Here is a 19,130-nt window from a genome sequence, read left to right as displayed (position 1 = left end):
CTTCATAAAGCTGTTACTCTGTTTTGATAGACAAAAACGTTCACAAATGCTCACATTCTGCAAAAGCAACAGAACATTAAAAGTCTTTTCTCTTAAAAAAAGATGGGTTTATTCATCTAGCTATAAACCAGCATATTAGTTTAAAAATAACCTAGGAAACTATGTCTTTCTGAATTGTGATTTTGCCAACACAAAGAAATAGCTCATATATTTATCTATCATTACAGCCTGGTTATGGGAACTAGAAAAAGGAATGCAATGATAGGAACATTAACCTTTAACAATGGTTGAGCTATAAGCCATTCTTGTTCCAAGAGTCCAGTTGCACAATGGGCCTTTTTATGACAGTTTAAAATGCCTTTGCTGATAGCAGTGTTTATGGAATTAGCTTGAGATGACATCTTCTTTTCTATTTCTCAGGGCCCTAAAGCAGAGGAAAAAATGCCTCTGCATAGGGAAATCTAGAGAGGAGCAAACTCCAGGATTATCAGGAAAATGAGTCTCCCAGACATTTTCTCAATATTTCCATTGATCAAGTCAGAATTCCCTGTCTCCCTCTTTCTAAACACAAACACTGCAGAGCATTTTCTTCCCCACTCCTTGGGGCAGAAAGGGACTTAGATACTTTTCTATCCCACTTTCCCCATTTGGTTCTTCATGAACCTTACCCTTCACACTTTTATCTCATTTCCTTCCCACACCCACTAAGAATTACACAGTAAGCTCTGATTAGCCATCTTCACACTGCATACACACTATCTGCATATTTATATGTTTTCACATGTGGCAACATGAAGAACTCACTGTTGAGGTAACAGTTCTTAATTTCCAAAAGGCTGAGCTGTAACCATTTCAGGAGGGAAAAAAAATCCCTGCTTGTTGCAATGGGAAATGAAGTAAGTTGCATGAAGTTAAACAAAAAGAAATGGTACCAGTTATGCCAATTAAAATAATTCTTTGCATGTATGATCATTTGCATTCAGAAAAGCTAAACAAACAAATCTGAAGACATGTATATTTTTCACATTTAGGTAGGTCTCAAATTCACATATGAAGGCACATTTGAGATTAACTGCAAAAGTTTTCCTTTTCTAATGTTTTTTGGTCATAGAATTTAGCTGGGAAAACCTGAAGTGCTCAGAGTTAGACAGGATTCATCTATATAGCATATGAGTCAATAAAATTAAATGCTGGTTTTCAAATTACCTGTGCAATATTGCCTGCAAAAAAATATTCTCATTTTCAGCCCTGAACACAGAGCTTCTTTACCAAGTTACCCATGCAAAGCTCAATAAAGGAGACAAGCTATGACATCTACATTTGTTTGGTTCAGAGCTGTGCTGCAGCTTTGAGTTAAATTCCCCACTCATGGCCACTTGCTGGGAATTTGCTGGATTCACAGAGTTATTTCACCACACATGGACTGAATTCCTTGGGAGGAAACTGAACATGGTTGCAGATGTGCACCAAATGTCCACGCCAGGGACACAGGCCCTGGAGGAGATTGGTCCTGTGAACAGATTCAAATGGAGCTGAGCTGCTTTCTGCATAAAATTTTAAGATGTTCTTCTTTCTTACAAATCAAAATTTGATACAGAACAGCACCAGCATGCTGGAGAGCTTTTTTCTCAGAATCAAGTCTCTAACAAAAGGGGATTAATCATCTTGATTACAGACAGCCACTGAGCTCTGTGGACTCGTATTACTGACAATCATAAACTACCTTACAAAATGGTGTTATACAAAATGAATCGTTTTTATATTTAATACAGTAGCTAAAATTCTAGGACTGTTTTACTGTACTCAGGGTTGCTAATTTGGAGCATAGATCTCTGTTTGGGATGAATGTTTACAAATCCAGAATAAAACACACTATATCTTGGATTTTGTCAGTAGTTCTGTGACTTTTGTGCTAGACATACTAGCCAAGGAATGTCAAGCAGAAACACAAATCCCCTTTAAATGTTACTGTGCTTTCGCTGGTAATATCTCAAATAAATTGCATTTAGAAAAATAAATTATAAAATCATGTTCTACATCTACACACCCCAAGGTCTCTTGTCCTCTTATTGGATTCAGCTGGCATGGCTTGGAATTCCTCACAGGAAGCCAGCTTTTGAAATAAACCACTTCTCAGGTATTTCGTGGGTTTTTGGCATCAACTGTCGTCTCTTTTGGGATTGCATCAAATTTTACCAGGGGACATTTGACTACGTACTGGTATTTGACCTAATTTGTATATTAAGGTTTATTTGATCTGGATTGAAAGTGTGTCCACATTCCTAATATGACTCTAAAATTGCAGGTTTATAACCTGTCAAGCAATTCACCAGAAAACCTGCCCAGTTACCAAGACGATTTCTGCTTGTCAGCATTTGAAACACATCCTAAAATAAAAATACACTAAAATTATTGAGCATAGTAGCAATACACCTTACACTGTTAAGAGACAGTGAAACATTACTATGACTCAAGTTTTTCCTCCATGCAAATGTTTTTGAATAAATTTGAAAAAGAAAAACCCATCCACTTTAATATCATTCATGTTTCTTCTTGGGGACACACTGATACAGAACAGTCACCTAAGGCTGTTTGTCATTTGTTTTATGCCTACTGCAAGTTTGGTGCATTAACAAAGCACCAAACTACACCAAATAAGCAAACTACACATCAGAATCTTTCTGGTGGATGGTTGGTTTTGGCCATAGCTGTGCTTAAATTATTCTGAACTAGAAGAAAATCTGCTGTGTTTTTCAACTGGGGCTATTTGCTGTGGCAGCAATGTTTTTTTGAGCATAGCCGTGATTTATTTTGTCGTAATTGATAATTTTACTTCTCAGTGGTTTTGTAATTCATTAATGAAAATAATATGGGATCTTTCTAGTGTACAAAACTATAGATATAATTTGTATGTGTAGACATTAAATCCAAATGATTAGCTTTTTAAAGTGTTTAAGAAAATGGTAGGTTTCAGGATCAAGGTCTTTGGGTTTATCACTGTATTTTAACCTTAACAAACTCAGTCCATCCAGGGCACTTCATGGTCCTGACCAGAACAGTTCTGGTGGTCAGCAGCACCATGAAGTCTTAGACAAGCTGAAGATCTTGCATCATTTTTTTCCCCCCTATCTCTACCTTTCCAGTCCACATTTTCAGGTACGAATTTTGGACCCAGGAGATACCAGCTGACTCGATTCACAAGGAAAAATATGGCTCTGAAGTACAAAATGAGAAATTAAATAGCTCAAGAGCCCCCTTTTTGTTGGTTCCTATATTCATCTTTTCGTGCTGGCTGGACTTTTTCAGTGGAATGTGTCCTGCTGTGGAATACATTACCTAATGATCTTTGTTCTCCCTGCATTCATCATAGGGTGCAGAAATTAATGACATTCATAATCACGTTGAGGTCTGTTAGTAGTAGCAAACCTGGAAATTAATTTGGAGGTACGTGACTCTTTTCTAACTAGATGAGGCCAAAAGAAATTTGCAGCTGCTGGAAATCTGCATTTAAATATTTCAAACAAAGTACTGTGTTGATTTTAAGGGTTGAAAGAACAGTTGCAATCAGCAAAAAATATTCATAATAGGTCACAAGGTATATTTTGCCAAACTATAATATAGGTTTGACAAAGTGTTGTCTTGTATTTAATCAGACTTTTTATCATTTTGCAGAATAGTTGTATTCAAAGACATTGGAAATCACAGTGCAACTTGAATGCTGGATCAAGTTATCATTTAAGGTAGTCTGACTGTGAAATCAGACTTGCTCTTAGTTTGGACAACATTTAATTGGACTCATTTTGAAATATGTCAGTTCCTTCTCACTCCCATGGCGAGGGAAAGCTGTGCTGAGAGAAAGTAAATCCACTTCCAAGCATAAATAAACAACCAAACAGAGCTGCTCCTCACATGGATCTAAATAAATGATGTTATGGCATGACAAGGTGCTGCTGTGTGAGCCAGGAAAAGCCTGAATAGCAAAGAGAGAGCCACACCATCCATTACACAAGCAGCCAGGCAAATGGAAACTTCCTGGTGCTAAATCTTTCTCCAGTGGAACTCTAAAAGCAAGCCCAGCCTCATAACCAGTGCCAGTCCTGGTGACAGCTGCTTGGACAAGGCTCCTGCTGTCCTGCTAAAGCCAAAGCCAGCTTGATAAATTTGATGTATAATGTATTGAGCTGAACTGCTGGTTCCCATCCCCTCAGAGCGCTACCTCATCCCATATCCTGTGACACAGTCTCACCTTCCCTAGAAGCTTGTTTCCAAAGTTAATTGGCAAGTTATTTAGTGGGAAGAACAGACATATTATCTGTCTGATGACCTGAGGTGAAGCAGGCAGAAAACAGGGTTTTAATCAGCTAAAAAATATTTCTGTTTCATTTACAGTAAATTTGTTTCTCCCAATTTGATCGCAAAGCTTCAGGCAAAGAAAATAATTAGATTATTTTATATGTAAAATTATATATTTTTCTCATTTAAACAGCATCAAAGCAGATTTTTGACTGCCTTTGAGATATTCTTCTTTACAGTCCAAGGATGATTATATTGGTTTGTGAGTTACATTCTGGGAGATAGAGACAGAAAAGGAGCAACAGCCAGGCAACCCCAAACTTGTAACTCACTCTGTGTCCACAGCTTTTAAAAGTACAGGGAAAAGAATGGTCTTTGGCTCTGAGCCAAGTTAAAATGTGTAATACAACTTTTTGTGAAGCTTTCTGACATGTCCAAAATAAAATTTAAGAAGCAGGGTATATTTAAAAAACAAAATGGCAGCTATGTCTTAAGTGATACCAAAAAGCTTTGACATGCAGCTTCAGTGGGCTGGTCACTACAACCACAGACTGAGTAAAGCTTAGCAGGCTTGTTTCACCACATTAAGCAAACAGCAGACAGGATGAATTTAGGCAGTTTATGCACCTGCCAGACTAATCCAAGATCTACGAAATCGATGAGTTTGGCATGATTTCATCCTGATATTTGCATCACGATGCTTACCCAGAAAAACAACTGAAAGAATGTTGCTTTCGACAGTGCAGGTTGCACAATGCTTGTGGCAGAGGATGGCTGGCTGTTTCTACACCAGGCAAGAACCCCTTGATCTCTTCCAGGCTCTTCCATGTGGTTTCCCTTATATTATAATACGTGCCAAGAGAAAATGCTTGAAACCCAAATTTCTGGATTTGCTGTTTACAGGTTATTACAGTAATAACACCCAGCACCCCCCCAGATCCTTGCTCACTTGGTCACCTGCTGCTAAGGAAGCAGCAAGCACTCCTTCTCATCAGAACATTCATCAACTTAATGGAACAAGCCCCAAAACCATTTGTAGTTTACAGCTGCCCATAACGAATTCAGATGCAGAGCATCAAGCTTTTGCATCCCCTCATCCTAAGTACAGAGCAAAATCATTTGCAGAACTGAAGTCTAGTCCCTGTGTCTCCCACCCACCACCCCAACAACACAAAGTTCAAGAGCGTTTGGGCTCTGGAGCTTTGCATAGTATGTTCTCAGAGAAAGCAGCCATTACGGTTACGGAAATGTAAATTTCATCAGATAAAATGGTTTTCCCATTCAACACACAGAAAAGGCCTGAAGGAACAAAACAAAAGCTTAATAAAGAGCATAAAGAAAATTAACAGGAATTCCTCTAGGCTGAATGTTAGGATACAGCCAAAACCATTGAAATGTCCGGAACCCAGGCAGCGCCCAGCTGGTTCACAAGTTCATTCAGGGTAGGGAAAGGGGGAAATGTGGTCAGATGCTTCTGTCAGTTTGAAGAATATCTGTGGGGCTTTGACAAACAAGATGAATGTTCTCATTCAAATGCACCACCAGTTATTTAACTTACTTCCCCTGAATGTCTGGACTTCAACTCCCTGAAAGACTGAAATATTTTGTCCCACAAGCATTTCTGGTTTGCTGATTTATTTGTGTTGTGTCCTGACCCCTTCCCAAAGAACGATTCCTGTTTCGAGCATCCATGTCTATATGCAAAGCAGGCTGTCAAAGCATGTTTTCTTCAGAGCCCTTGCCATCAGGTACTTCTCCATGTCACCAGGCTGGTTTATTTTGTTTGTAGGGTTGTTGGTTCTCTTTGGGAAAGTTCTGAACTGTGGGCTTTGCTGAATAGCAACCTAAGCAGAACTTCCACTAGGCTGTCTCTCCTCTTTGATTTTAGCTGTTAAACATGTAAGACATCTAAAAAAACCTGAATGTTTTCCATTAATGTGTAAATCACTGTCTTTTACTGGTACAAAGACAACTGAATACAGAAAAGAACAGAAAGAATTATATAGAAAGTTTCAGAAACATTTGTAATAAATGATGTCTCATTATATAAGACTAAGCCCCTTACATTTTAGGGATATGAAGTATCTGTATTCTAATCTAGTAGCACTTTTGCTCACACACAATTCTGAAAAATGGCAGTTCATGTTCATTTTGCAGTGCATCCCTCTCTTAGCAAGGACTGTCCTGCATGGATCTAGATTCAAGGCTCATCTTCAAGTAGCAGTCACACTCCAGACTAGTGAATTCACTTGGAAAGACAGACTGACAGAACAAGTTATACCATTAATCCACAGCACACTTTTGCAGGCAGCATTACACAGGCAATGATGGGACAGAAAACAGGCTCCCTGGCTTAACTTAGCCCTCAAGTTGGGCTTGGCACAGAAAATCCTCTGGTTTTAATCTCCACAGGGGAAAGCCGACACCATCTTTCACATGGGCTCGGTGCTGTGAGAGTTCTCTTTTTATAAATGCTCAGAGTCACTTCAGGGTTGGTGCTAAATAAAGCAGGCAGCAAAAATGTAAACTACTGGCTAGTGTTTTGTTTTGCTCCATATAGCCACTAGTAAAAGTGAAATGTTTCAGAATCCCCAGAGTACAAGCGGAAAAGAGTCTGCACGATAGCTCTGTCTTATTTTGGCTGTGCAATAAAGAAGAACATTAACCATTCTCAGAGTGCACATCAGCACTCCTCAGCCAGTAGCTGTGTGACCTGGCATCAGTGTCTTCTCTGATCTTATTACAATGTTCAGAATTTTCCAGGGAACTGAGGGAGCAGGAAAAACTCAGCTGACGTACCATTCTGTTCACTGAGCTGAACTCATTTGCTGCAATTCCTGTCTAAACTTTAGAAATATTACGTTCTAGCTTTGATTGTAAAGACAAAGTGTGAGGAATAAGAAATTCCCTCCCTTTCCCTATCAAATATGCAGCAAACCTGAAAGTCCAGTGGCTATTATGATCCTGCCATGCAGCTTCCAAATCTTCCAGCTCCAGTGGTCTCCTTGTACTCTGGGCTCATTACTTCAAGTTTCCTTTCCAACAAACAGGATCAAAATCTCCTCTCATTCCCAATGACATTAGTCTGCAGCCACTTCATAGATCTCTGTGACGTTCTGACAAACTCCTACCATGCCGACCAAGAAGAAAAAACTCCCTCCTGTAAATGATGTGAAAACATAATTCACAGAGAAACAGAACATTAATTCCAGGTTCTGTTGAGGTCATTGGGAGTTCTGTCACTGGTTTCAACAAAAACAGGATTTGGCCCCCAGGTACTGAGTAAGCCCAGTGAAGTCAGTATATATCCACTGGGCAGGAGAACAAATCAGTCTCTGCCTCCAGCTGCTGCCACACAAATCCTTTTATTTCAATGTTATCACACACTCCCCAATTCATTCTCAGGAGGTCTCCTACACAAGAAGTTTTGTAGAAGGCAATGCTTAGTGGTACCTTGTGCTCATGGCTAGAATACACTAATACTTTTATCTATTTCAACATTGGATTCACCTACTGTATTTTTTATGAGGAAGGAAAAATAGTTTTAACTAGCCATCCTTTCCTTTTCTCTTTTCAGATGTGCTTGCAAACCTAAATGGAAACAGTAATGTCTTTAACATACTTCTGTGTTTTATCAGTCATGGCAATGCTGTCAGCAGAACAACATGAAATCTTTATGCTGACTGATACATGAGAACTAAGAGAGCTTTAATGATATTATGCTAATAGTTCAGCAGTTTTTAGGTAGAAAAAGATATTATCAACAAAGAGTCATTTACTGGAGGAACTGACTCTCTTTCTTGATCAAAACTCCCAAAATTTCTAGGTTTATGTTCCCTTCAATGAACCTAGAAATTCATCTGGGGTCTCAAGTCTAACCTCATTAACTATTCTGATAAAGCAACATTCTTCAACTGTGCTGGGAAAAATACATTAATGGATAAAGTCATTTGGCTAAAAGTGCTCACCTAGTCACTAATTGATTATATTATTTCTCTAGAACAACTCTTGTTCTGTTTGACAGCTGATCTTCTCCTGGAAGGAAATGAACCTTGAAGGAACACTGTAAATTTAATTGTGCTATTTAGTGACTCTGCAAAATCCTAGTGGCAAATTGTTAATATCACAAGTTTTCAGTCTTAAGAGGTGCCCATAGCATAGTATTAAATGATCTGTTAGCCACACAAATATTTATTTGAACATGTTGCAAATTTAAGGGTAGTAGATAACAACAAAAAACCCTTTTTCCTTTGTGCTCTATTGGTGCCACCACTTGCACTGTGATCTGCCCCTGAGACCAGGATCAGCATGATGAGACTCCCTCCTTGACATCATGTGCAGCACTTTGTGTGTTTAAAGAAAGAGACTGATTTCTGTAGTGAGGGCAAAATGGGTAGAATGAGAAGTAGAAAACTGAGTTACCTACTGCATTCAAGGATTGGTTTGATCTACTTTGTGAAAAATTTGTGTAAGATTATGTAAAAACAGTCTTAATTCTCTATTCCATCTTTTTCTTCTTAACATATTTATTTGTATTTCAGAGTCACACACTAATGTCTCTAACTGTTTTACAAAGAGTTTAAAGTCATGCTTGTAGAACCTCAGTTTACTAATATCCATAATTTTGGGATCTCAGTCTCACTAGGCTCAAGACACCAAGTCCTGATTGAGGTTCAAGTACTTCATACAAGCATATTGACTTTTATTCTCTGTATGCTGTAGTGGACATAGAACACAAAGATGTAAGTTAAGTTCAATTCCAAGCATAAGAAGGTACCCAAATATTGAAAAGGTCTAGAAGGTTTTGGTCTTTTCAATAATGGGAAATATCAGTGGAAGAGGATAAAAACTGTATTTGAAATCTCTTAATAGAGATAACACAAGTTGCATGTGCATTCAGTCCAAGTTTATCAAAATCTTTATGTGTTAAAGGGGAATTCTGAGGAGAAAAGAAAGCATTGGAATGCTAGAAAGCAACTGAAATTATTAGATCAATATGCTGTCAAAGTTGGTTCTGTCAAAACAACCCCAGTTCCCTGCATGCTACAGTAATTCTGTGGACAAAAGGACAAGCTTTGTAGTTTAGTGCTTTTCTGAGGAAAAAAACGCTGTGTTTGTTGGTGATTAATACCTACCATATATTTGGCAGACTCGTCTTGATCGTTTTTGCTCCAGCAGCTCACAATCATCTCCCTCTGGGGTATGTATGTCAGCACATTACCTAATGATAATCTGATAGCCGAATCTGCTGCTAAATAAAATCTGTAACATGACAAAGTGCCCACTTTTTGTGTGTTTATGCATCTGTAAGTGTTACAGGGGGCAGATCTCCAAGTAAGTTCAGAAAAAGGAGGAGCAAAAGAATGCTGTGTGATGAGTAGGAATAAAGTGGACACTGAGTAGTGAATAATGGAATTAAACAACGTGGGAGATTTGTCCTCATAAGATGGTCCTTCCAAGAAACAGAGGGGGAGGAGGTTGGAGATCAGTGAGGACATCGGAAAATTCAACTTCTAAATGGTCTTGGATGCTTCTCAAGGGAAATAAGGAGCTGCAAATAGATGTGAGGACAAATGGCCACAAGTCTACAGGACTTTTTTCCCCCATCAGGAAATGATGGAATATTACTTTTGGGCAGCAGGCCAGAACAGCTCTTACCACAGCTAGTTCTGATCAGCTGAGGTGTAGGGTTGGGAGTGTAAATGCAGAGACGTCACAAAAATTAAAGAAAATTACCACAATAGACAAGTGCAAGTCAGCCTCCTTTCCTGAACGTCCAGGAATCAACAAGGGAAGAAGGTCTACTGGACCCACACTTAGCAACAAGGAAGAACTGGAGAGGGGTGTGAAGGTCAGGGTCAACTTTGTTGCAGTGACCACAGGATGGTGGAGTTCAAGATCCTGTAAGAAGGAAACAAGGCAAAAAACAGGACTTCGGATGAACACAGAATTTTCCTCCAGGATCTGCCTGAGAGAATCCCATGGCAGACAATCCTGGGGAGAAGGGAGACCTGGGACTAACTCCTCCAAGCCTTGGTCTGTCCTGACAAGAGAACAATCAAGCATGGATCCTGCATGGATGAACAAGATGATGCTGATGACTTCAACATGAAAATAAAACATGCAAGAGGAAGAAGCAGGGATGTGTGACTCAGATGGAATAAAGACAGTGTTTGAGTGTGCAGGTATCAGGTGAGGAAAATCAAAATACAAAGCTGATCATGAGGCAGCAAAAAGAGCCAATAATCCCCTGGTTACATCAGCAAGAGTGTTGCCAACAAGATGGAGAGAAGTGATCCTTCCCCTCCACTGAGGAGTGGTGAGGCCACGTCTGCACTGCTGTACTCAGTTCTGGCTTTATTGGCACAAGGGAGGCACTGAGTTCATCAAACTCCATGAAAAAAAATGGAGCATCTGTCATACAAAAAGGACGAGATAACTGGAACTGTTCAGCCTGGAAAAAAAGAGAATGTCTCAGGAGGAGATTGCCAATAGGGGAGAATCTTACCCCATGGAAGACCATAAAGAAGACTGGTCTGACTCTCTAACACAGAAAATTCCATTTAAATAGAAGTTAAAAGATTTTTGCTGTGAGACAAATCATTCACTGGTTACCCAGAGAGGTTGTTCAGTCTCTTTGCTTTAATAAACTAAACTCTACTGGAGACAGTCCTGAGCAACATCCTGTAAGCTGGCCTTATCTTGAACAGAGAGGGTGAACTGGATGATGTCCAGAAGTGCCTTCCAACCTGAACTGTTCTGTGATTCTGTGAATGCTTTTCTGTTCTGTCATTCTGCTGTAGAAGGCACTTAATTCTTTTTTCAAGTTTTGAATCTCTATTTACACGGGTACTGCAAAAGAGATAGAAAAACAGAGAAAATAAGCAGAAAATTATGCACTAACCTGTTTATCTTTAAGAAAAAAACCAGAATTGAATTTTATTTAACAATGAAATTAAGCAGCACCACTCTCTGAAGCAAATTTGGGTGATTTTGTAACACACAATAAAAATGAAGGCGAAAAATCTAGAGTATTCAAAATCCATCAGATCAATAAACTTTCAAATGTAATTTCTGGAGACTGATCTATAAAATTCTGAAGATGAACCCTGCCTTGTACAAACAGCATAATAATAAAAGGGGAGAGAGATTAGAAGGGAACGAGGCATCTCCAGTTGCACAGAGTGTTCATGCTCAGGGGACAGCTTGCAGATCCAAATGAATCTCAATGAAGGAGAGAAGCCAAGCTGCTGGGAGAGTGATGCACATCCTCTGGCACAAGAAACACTCCACAGAAAGCACTCGCTTCTGATGTTGCCTGAGGAGAATGGACAATCAGAGCATCACTCAGCGCACTGAGAACAGCCCCAGGGCTGTTCATCACCAGGAGAATCCAAGCTCTTGTCACCATCCACAAAGGCACGGGGAGAGTTTGCAGAAAGATTTTTATGTAGCTAAACAAAACGTGGCCTGACGCAACATTAATCAACCACTGAATGTCATCACCAAGGGAAAGAATAAAACCCCAAAAGAAAATGGGTTTCTTTGATTGTTTGGTTTGAGGGTATTCCTTTCTTCTTCCTTTTCAGAAGTTATGGAGTAATTTTTCATACAACGTCAGTTTGTCTTACATTTTGCTTTCAGATCATTGGGAAAAGATTTTTTCTATTCAGATGTAATAATCCAGATCCTCCTGAAAAAAAACATTGAAGCAAAACAAAATAGCAGTCAGAAGATGAACTCTTTTTGATCTCCTTCCAAAGCACAACTCTTCAGATAAAATCTTAGTTCTCTCTCTCTATTCACCAAAATTATATGAAGTACAGCTAGATACTGTTTGCTAATAGCTTGTTATTTGTTTTAAGCAAACAGTTCCTAGCTGCACTTCATATTATTTGGCAATTAGCAGTTTAATGTTATATAATGTTCATATAATCTGGCAATTATAAGTTTATTGTTATAAAATCTTCATATAACTTGGCAATTATAAGTTTAATGTTTAGAAAACTACTTAAAAATGCATTTTAGAAGATATTGCTTTCAAAAACAAAAAGGTACTGCTCCACCTACCTATAAAATCTAATATTAGAAAAGGCTTGGACAGTTTGAAGTTGTTTCTTTGTCCTGAAATGGCTTAAGAAGTTAAACACACTAAAGCATTTCTTTAGAACAAACCCCAAAATGTTAAAACTTCTAACAGAAACGTAGAGTGCCTCATACTGGGGTAGGTCCAAGTGGACAGGATATTTGTCCAGATGGGAAATTCTCCCATTTGAGGTTAAAGCACAAATGTCATTAAAAAAAAATACTATGCCATAGTACTTTGGTGTTTCTCCCTCTTTCCACAACTGACAGATAAGAATACAAACAAATGAGTTACTGTTAAATAAATTATTTGAACTGTTTGGTATCTCCTGGACAGTTTTTGCCTGGAGTCTTCATTTAAAAAAGAGAACTGTTTTGGCTATTGGTTATCTGTTTGTAAGAGCAGGTAAAGTACAGGGAGGGGGAAATAGTGAAAAACTATGGATATTCAATTATTTTAGAAGCTATTCTAACATATTCATCACTGTGGTATTTGTCTGGACCAGAAAAAGGAAAAAGAAAACTACAAAAACCTCAGTGAAGGGAGAGAAGGCAGTGGTAGAGCTCCTAATGAAAATAAAGGTTGAAGTATAGGTGATTTAACCATGCATCTTCCATTAAAATTCATGGAAAATTCTATGGCAAAATATTTTAGCTTTCACTTAAAACCTTAATTACTGAATAATGTCTTTCACACCATCATTCTTGTTTGCTCATTTATGCTTTGCAAAGCATCTAACCCTAAGATTTTGCAAAGGTATTTCTCTAGGCCTGAGAACAGACTTGGTTGTTAAACCATCACTGGATTTAGACATCAAGAAAAATGTTTAGAACTTATTTTTCTTAAAATGTAATTTTCTGTGTTTCGGTGTGTCACAGACATTTATTCTTTCTCAGCTGCTGTAAATTTTCTGAATGAAACATGCAGTTTATTCAGACAATCCTATACAACAGTGTCTTCCTTCAGAGAATCTCAGGCCTCCTTAAAAATCTGACTTCTCTGTGAGTTAAACATTGGATTCCTTTTCCAAGCAGTGAATACATGAACAATAAGGTGTGACAAGCCATTTATCAGCATCCTGGTAAGTTTTGCAAATCAAGAACAATCTTGTTTAGAACTTGACAAGAGAATCAGATACAATATCATTATTTTTGTGAAATTGAAGTTTTCCTGGTGTTCGGGGTGGGGGTTTGCTGCAGAATAAGACTGAACTCTGATTGGAGCCTAGTGCAGAGCCAGGGAAATCATTCAACTGAGCTTGGAGAGCTCTCACCAAAGCAGCTCTTTAATCTCACCTGATCCCAAAGCAGACACCTAAAGCTCAAACTGGACACTCATGCAAAAGCTTTAGAACAGTGTTTTTCTCTCTGCCTCACTGTGCAGAGATTTAAGCACTTCCATATCCAATTATACCAGCTTTACAGGTCTCCCAGTGTAACCTGGAACAGTGTTTGTCCCAGGTGTAGAATTGAACACAGCAAAAAATGAAGTGACATTTTCTAAAGTACAATATCAAAGAGACCTCCAGTGAGCCTCCCCTGACACTGCCAATGAGTGCTTTTGAGGACAGAAACTATGAGACTGGAAAGAAGAACAGTACATCAAAATCAAATTTAGGAAGCAACTATTTGTATTTCAATACAAAATCAAGTGCAGGAGCATCTGTGTAAATCTAAACCCCAAACAAATCCCTCAGCCCCACCTAGAGAGCTCATTCCAGGTGATTAACCTGAAAATATTCTTTCCACTTTCACAAAACACTTGAACTGGTGACTGATTCAGGAACCTGGTACAGGCCATTGGACACAGAAACTTCCTGGAGATTTTCACACTGGAAAGAGAAGGGACTGATAGTACAATAATAATAATAATAATAATAATAATAACAACAACAACAACACATTAACAGGTGCCGCCGTGCAGGAGGGAGGTGCTGTCTCCTGGATCTCAGAATCAGCAAGCAAAGAAAAGAAAAATTGTTGTTTCTTCTCCAGATAGGATCTGCACTTCCCCAAGAGATGGAGGCAGCAGATTTTCCTGTCCAACAGCCTCTCCTTGAGATGAGCTTTCCTAAAGAAAATGCCAAATTCTCTCCAAAAGCAGAGGGGGCTCAGTCTGCAACAACAAACTCCTTCCCATGCCTTCCTGAATCAGCTCTTGGGCTGAATAATTTCATGGCATGTTGCTGTGAGATCTGTGGAAAGCAAGGAGAGCCTTGCTGAATGCCTCCTTCCCCTGCAACCTGAGCCAGCAGGGAGTACAGAGCTGATTATTAATTGTGTGATGTGTTGAAAACACGTTTTTAAACCTCTTCTGTAAGTACCATTTGGGAGCTCACAGGGACAGGAAGAAAAAAAACCCTCTGCTTTCCCACAGCAGGTCGTATTTTAGGTGGAGGGGAGTTTCCAAGGCTCTGAGTGAGTCAGACAAACAGTGAGGGACTTTGAGACTCTGCATGTGCCTCATACCCGCTGTGCTTCTTTTCCCTACAGGAAAAGATGCCTGCATTTTCACAGGCTGATGAATTCTAAGGACTGTGAGAGAAGGGAAAGGCACAGCAATTCATCTCCCAAAACCTTGTGCTTTCCCAGCATTCAGGAGAGGGTTACAGACAAGCACTGTGCTGATTCACTGCATTTTTTATTGATGTACCTTAGTCTTGATTAGAGGCATCAACACTGAGCAAAATGAATATGTTATTTATCAGAAAACCTTATTCTTCCTGTTACATGCACTCAGAGAACAGCAGCCCAACCATTAAATCTTCCTCTGAACACTGGATCATGCTTTCCTAACCAGAGCAGGAGATCGATTTATGCCCTTAAAAAACAAGTTACCTTCCTTTTCTTAGCCTGAATATCCTCCAGCATTATGAATGATCTTAATTACCCAGCTCCCTTTTCTCAGGGGCTCATGAATATGAAACTCTCTGATTAAAGCAGCTCTGAAGCTCCATGCACATCCATCTCTGGAGGCAGCTCTGGCTCAGGTGATGGGTTTGCAGCAGGGCTCAGCTCTGCCTGCTGTACCAGAGAACACATCCAGCAATTTGATGGTGAAGTGACATGGCAAAGAGCAGGTTCAGCCTGCTGGGGTGAAGCAGGGTCCTGTGAAAACCACAAAAGAGCCACACGTGAGGTGGCTGGAGGGTCAGCAGTGACACTGGAATAAAATGGCCCAAAATGCTGTCACTGAGCCTGGAATCCCTGCTCTTTATTCTGTGTTTCCTCATCAAGCAGCTCGGTGATTATCGTGCACATCATGCCAAAGGGCAGCTGTGACATTTCCCATCCCAGAGGGAGAGTGACAGGACCCCATCCACCACGTGAGGGGATGGAAAATGGGAATTTTTGGGGGAAACTGGGAATTTTTAGGGGGAAAAAAATGGAAATTTGTAAGGGGGAAAGAGGGGATTTTTGTGGAGGGGTAACCGAGAATTTTAGGGGAAAGAAACAGGAATTTCTTGGGGGGAAAAGGGGGAATTTTTGGCAAAAAATAAAAGGGAATTTGGGGGGAAAAACTGGGAACTTTTTTGTGGGGGAAAGGAACTTAGGGGGAAAAAGAGGGAAATTTTTGGCAAAAAACAGGAATTGGGGTGGAAAATTTTTGAGGGGGAAACTGGGAATTTAGGGGAGGAAATGGAATTTTTGGGGAAACCGCAAACTTTTGAGGGGGAAAGAGGGAAATTTTGGGACAAAACCTGTGAATTTTGTGGGGAAAACGAAGAATTTTTGGGGGGGAAGAGAGGGAAATTTTGGGGAAAAAACTGGGAATTTTGAGGGGCGGAAAGAGGGAAATTTTGGGGAAAAAACTGGGAATTTTGAGGGGGGGAAGAGGGAATTTCCAGGGGAAAGCCAGGAATTTTGGGGGAAAAGCCTGGGAATTTGGGGAGAAAACCCAGGCATATGCTGGATGTGCATGAGGACTCCTCTGGGCTGTGAGTCACAGCCTGCTCCTGCCAACATCTGCTGCCTCCATGGTCCCAGAACAACCCTTCTGGCTGGTGGTGTCATCCCAGTGCTGCAGCAAGGGAGAAAGAGCAGAGAGGATGTGACAGATCACCACCTGTGCCCAAAAGGTAATGGGTTTTGACATGGAAATAATTAATCTCTTAAGAGGTGACAAGAATAAGAACTGTCCCTCTGTCAGCAAGCTCCCAGGGAGCAGCAGTGGTGGGACAAATGAGGGTTTGATGTGAGCTACAGACAACTAAGGAGCAAAAATGGGAGGCACAGGTTCATCATTTGTGGTGGCAACAGCTTCACAGTGGGCAAGAGTCAGAATTACCTTAGTCACAGCAACCAAGCAAGGGCCATAAACTCTCCCACAGGACAACAGAAATGGCCTTGCTGGGTATGGGAAGAAGCAAACCCAACAAAGAACACAATATTGTGTTACTGAGTGACAGAGAGAGCAAAGTCTGAGGATCAAGTGATAGATCTTCCAGCAAATCTGGCAAGTTTCTTAAATGGATTGTTATGACTCTTGATTTTGGCAGCCAATTTTATCTGATTTTTATAGTAAGCCAGAGACCTCCCAAGCACAAAAGCTGAGCAAGAGATCAGATATGAAATTATTTTCTTCCCCAAACTAAGCTTCAACACCAATCAGTTTTATATGTTCTGCTTTCAAGTGCCAAAAATTTTTTAACACACCAGTAAGTCAAAGCTAGAACAGCTCAGCTCTGGGTATTGAAATGGGGAGTTTTTTACATGAAAAAGAAACCCCTGGAGACTGTGAATTGGGAAGCCTTCTCATCTGAAAGAAACTTCTTCAAATGTCTTTCTATGGAAGAATTATGTTACAGTACTCTTCATTTATGTTATTGATAACAGCTACTTAACACTCTCAAAATGGAAAATAAATTGAGTTATGATTCTCTGTGTCCTGATGAGGAAATACAGAGACATGTATTTGTCATGTACCCAAAAAGCACCTGACCTGAAAGAGAAGAATTCTCATCTTTCTCTTCATGGCTTTTAAACTCTGGGAAAGTGATGAACCATATCAAAAAAAAAAAAAAAAAAGAAAAAAAAAAAGAAAAAAAAAGAAAAAAAAATGTTATTAAAGCAGATACCAAATCTTTGGTAATAAAATCTGTCTCTGGGAAGAGCAGAGCAACTTGTTATGAATTATTGTGTCCTTGTTTCTTTAGCATTATGCATCATGTGAATTGTGTTCTAGTTCCACCAAAAGTTTTATCTGTCTGTATAAAAGGGATGGGGAGAAAATAGTATTACACATGCTTCAAAAATCTGAAACTGCCATGCCCAATAAATCACAGCATTTCTGAAATTGATTACTATTGTTCCAAACATATCCCCATTCTCCTTTCTGTAATGAGAAATGTACTTGTACTTGGTATTTTCATAGCTGAGCAAGTGCCCTGGGGACACATACAACTTTCCTACTTATTTATTTATATTTTAACACCAAGAAAAGTTAATAATCTTTTGACAGAACAATGACCTGCCATAACACTACTGGGAAGGGCTCAGCTTCAGGCCTTATGAAGGGATTATATTTTTACTGGCCCTGGAATCAGTTGTTTACTTTTGTAGAGAAGAAAGTAAAACCTGCTTCGAAAGGTTAAAAAGCAACAAAACAAAGCTGAATAAGATCGAATATTATATGAACATGCTTAGAGTACCCAAAATTCCCTGGCATCATCCTGCTGTTCTGAACAGCGCCAAAGAGGGGATGGAGAAAGGTGCATTTATATTTTATTGCCAGCTCCTAGGGCTGGGCACTGCTCCACGTCCATCACAGGTGCTGATCCAAGGAACAGCCCCCTACTGTCCTGAGAAAGTCCAGAAACATTTCCCATAGGGAAATCCTCAAGCTCTGCACTCTCAGGGAGCATTCAGCTGTCACCAGAGCAAGAAGAGACACGTAAGAGAGACAAAGAGAAGGGCAAGAAACTGTGAGAAGAGAAGGAACACAGAGTTTGGATGTAAGTTCAGAATCTGTCCAGATGTTCAGAACTGACAGTGGACTGGGATCTGCAGCTAGTTTCCCACAGAAAGTGAATAAATCAGCTCCAGCACTCAAACAACTCATCCCTCCTCCTCCCAGAACTCCTTTCACAGCTGTCACGTTTCTGTGTTCCCTTTGCTTCACCAGCCTGACTTTCCTCTTCCCTCTCATCTAATCTGGTGCCAGACTCTTCCCTGTGCCTCCCTATCTGCTGGTGTGAGTGAGTAGCTCGTGTCCATCTCCTGACTGATCCTTCAGCCTCTCTCTGTCTCACTGCTGCTCTCAGAGCTCGAGACATCCCTCGCAAATGCAGAACATGAAACAGAAACTTGAGCTCTGTGGAGGCCTGTTTGTTTTGGCTGTCGCTGTAGTTTTTATTAATAAATGCCTCCTGGTAGACTAGACTCCATTTATCATGACATATGTTATCTAGCTTATGTTCTTATACAGTATTTATTACAAAATTTAAGTTGAGCACGGAACTGTTCCTCTCTCTTCCCAGGCAGTGAGAAGGGTGGTTATGTTATTTTAATGAATTTGCTTGTCTTATGTTATTACTGAGAAAACTTGGTTAAGGAAGTGATCCCTGCGGTTCATTTTGAAAATGGGAATTTTGTGGTTGCTGTGGTCCTTTCCCATAGGAGAAGAATTTCTAATACATCTACACATTAATAATTCCCCAACTTCTCTTTTGCTGAGATCTCCCCATTGTGAATTTTTCCCAGACCTCTTAAGCTACTTCCCTTTCCAGCCTTGCCTATCTGATTGGTTGGAT

The 19,130-nt window shown here is 39.8% G+C and overlaps 2 long non-coding RNA genes across 4 annotated transcripts in view; both read right to left on the bottom strand.

The window, feature by feature from the left end:
• Nucleotides 1-18,645, bottom strand: part of LOC134549555 (uncharacterized) — a 47,204-nt gene extending 28,559 nt beyond the window's left edge. For all 3 annotated transcript variants that reach the window (XR_010080133.1, XR_010080131.1, XR_010080132.1), the window contains exons 1-2: nucleotides 17,321-18,645; nucleotides 7,232-7,453 (exon numbers count right to left, since the gene is read on the bottom strand). This is a non-coding gene — a long non-coding RNA (uncharacterized LOC134549555). The remainder of the gene's footprint in view (nucleotides 1-7,231; nucleotides 7,454-17,320) is intronic.
• Nucleotides 7,471-17,313, bottom strand: LOC134549556 (uncharacterized). Its single transcript, XR_010080134.1, has 3 exons — nucleotides 16,667-17,313; nucleotides 15,217-15,486; nucleotides 7,471-14,210 (listed from the first exon to the last, which is right to left on the bottom strand). It is a non-coding gene; the product is annotated as an uncharacterized LOC134549556 (long non-coding RNA).
• Nucleotides 18,646-19,130: the final 485 nt, after the last annotated feature.

The sequence above is a fragment of the Prinia subflava genome, chromosome 4 (assembly GCF_021018805.1).
Source record: "Prinia subflava isolate CZ2003 ecotype Zambia chromosome 4, Cam_Psub_1.2, whole genome shotgun sequence".
In the NCBI taxonomy this organism is placed as follows: Eukaryota; Metazoa; Chordata; class Aves; order Passeriformes; family Cisticolidae; genus Prinia; species Prinia subflava.
This window is presented reverse-complemented; position numbering and strand designations above follow the sequence as displayed.